The following is a 2406-nucleotide window of genomic DNA, read 5'->3' on the forward strand; positions in this document are numbered from 1 at the left end:
TACTTACATTGTTGAATTGTTGGTAATGAGTCCTTTGCATGGTAGACTTAAGTTCACAACGATAGCCCAATTAACCTAAATGGATTAGTGCGTGACGTAAACGGGGGCCGAAAATGAGAATACACCCCCAGGTCCAGTTAATGGTTAAGCAAGCATGCTCCATCTCCTTGTTGAGCATATACCTCCACAGACCTGCGTGAGGGCAGGCTGCACAGCCCCAAGAAGGGCTCCAGCACTGGGGAGGTTCTGTAGCTCTGTGTGGGACAGGCTGAGACAGCAACCTACAACCACTCAACGTTGCACCCGCACCTTTTTAGCCTCTGGGAGAATGGCTGCTCTTTCTCTTCGTCTTTAACACTCTTTATCTTCCTCTCCTTTTGCATCATGGATAATGGACCAATACACATATGCACATCAATATTTTACATGGGACAAATGTATCTTTTTTGATTAATTTTGTTTATAAATGATTGCTTACATACAAAATCCTGAGGTCTTTACCTATGGTTGCTCTGGGAATGTATAAACTCCACTGCACTGGTATTTAGTAAAAAAAATTCTAACTCTAGCCTGGGATATTTCCTCCATGGCCGTTTGGTTGTCTTCATCTCCTGTTCTGCTGAAACCTCTTGAGTTCGTAGGAAGTTCCAAGGCCGCGTGACAGAGAGGAATGAGTCAGGAGCTGTCTCTGGAGCCATGACCATGCAGAAGAGTCCGTGGTTGTGGACACATTCATGCTGTCATGCCTTCCTATCAATAAAGCCACATGAACTGGTGGTGAACAAATCATCTAGCTTTACTGTAGAATCCATTTCATAGCAGATAAAATGCCATTTTGTATGCAACACGGTGTTCTGCTGTCTTTAAACCAAGCGCTGGTATATTACTAGGAAATTTAACGATTGATTGGGATTTTCAGGCATCGTATTGTTACGAGATACACAGTATAGCTCATGGACACACACACACACAAACACTAAAACACGCACACACACAAAAGCAAACACTAACTTAAACACTAAATCACACACACACATGGAAGCCCGTCATTTGTCCTGTGGGCGTCTACGGGATGAGTAAGCGTGTGTGTGTGTGTGTGTGTGCGTGTGTGTGTGTGTGTGTGTGTGTGCATGTGTGTTTGTGGGTGCATGTGTGTGTGCCTGGTTTGTCGGAGCATAGCACGGATCACATGCAGTCACAGTTTACAAGGCTGATCTGTATGCCGCCTTCACTACACAGAGTGGGGGCAAGTAGCGGGGGCGTGGGGGCCTCGTCTCTAACTCATCCCCATCATCCTGAACCTCAACCTTGGCTGCGGACCGTCTGGCGAACAAACCCACGACACCATCTGGGGAGCAGGGAGCCTTGAGCTCAGAGGAGCACCACACAGCGTCTGGACAGCAGCTGACGAAGGGGCTTTCGGGAAGAAAGAAATAATGGAAGAAAGAACAGAGAGAAAGAAAGACAGCCCGCCAGAGAAGAAGAAGACAAAACGCTGAAGTTAAATACATTCGAGGAGCCTCAGCCAACTGGCCGGCTGGCCGACACTGAATGGGGTGAACGTGAAGGAGAGAGAGAGCGAGGGGAGAGAGAGCGAGAGAAAGAGGGTGAGAGAGATAGAGAGAGTCGGTGAGGTTCAGCAGCACGTTGAGGTTCAGCACCACCTCCTGCCAAAGCGTCTCCTCTGAGCGACTGAGTGCAGGTGGAGATAAAGCAAAACATTCAGGACACATGAAAGGGAGCTGTGTCGAGTAGCCAGCCACGGATGTTAAGTCTGGGAAATGAGCGATTATAAACTCAGCAGCAACTGTTGACGTTAAGCATTCGGATAGGGTTTTTGCCGAGCAGTAATCTGTGTCACCTTTCGCTTTGGTTCTCCGATAACTTTACCCCCGATGAATATGCGACAATTAGAACAAAATGAAAAACATTTTATTTTATTTTGATTACATTTGCCCACATTTGTTGTGTAACTGCTCTCAGGAGAGTAGATATACATATCTCTGTGTATAGGTCGTAACCTCAATGAGGCTTGTGTTATATAACTACAGTTACAAAGCTGCTTAGCACTAGCGACCCCTGATCCCATGGCGTTCATACCCTTCGCCACCTCTGGCAGGCTGTGCTATGATCCAACTCGCCCCACGCCTTTCCCATCCTGAGCCGTCTGCCAATAGGATCCATGTCATCATCTGCACAGATGAAGAGAGAGAGCGGGGTGATGAGTTAGATGGATGGATCTGGGTGGTTTGTTTTTGATGCGGAGTGAAAGAGGCCTCTTTTGGGTTATCGTCATGAGCCCAACGTCGTCCGCTCCTAGAACAACGGACCACGCCGGGCATTTAGCATGGAGCAGCAGAAGTGTGGGGGATGGGTGTCGGAATGCCAGAGCGAATGCTGTGTAGG

Source organism: Gadus chalcogrammus, chromosome 2 (genome assembly GCF_026213295.1).
Source record: "Gadus chalcogrammus isolate NIFS_2021 chromosome 2, NIFS_Gcha_1.0, whole genome shotgun sequence".
Classification (NCBI taxonomy): Eukaryota; Metazoa; Chordata; class Actinopteri; order Gadiformes; family Gadidae; genus Gadus; species Gadus chalcogrammus.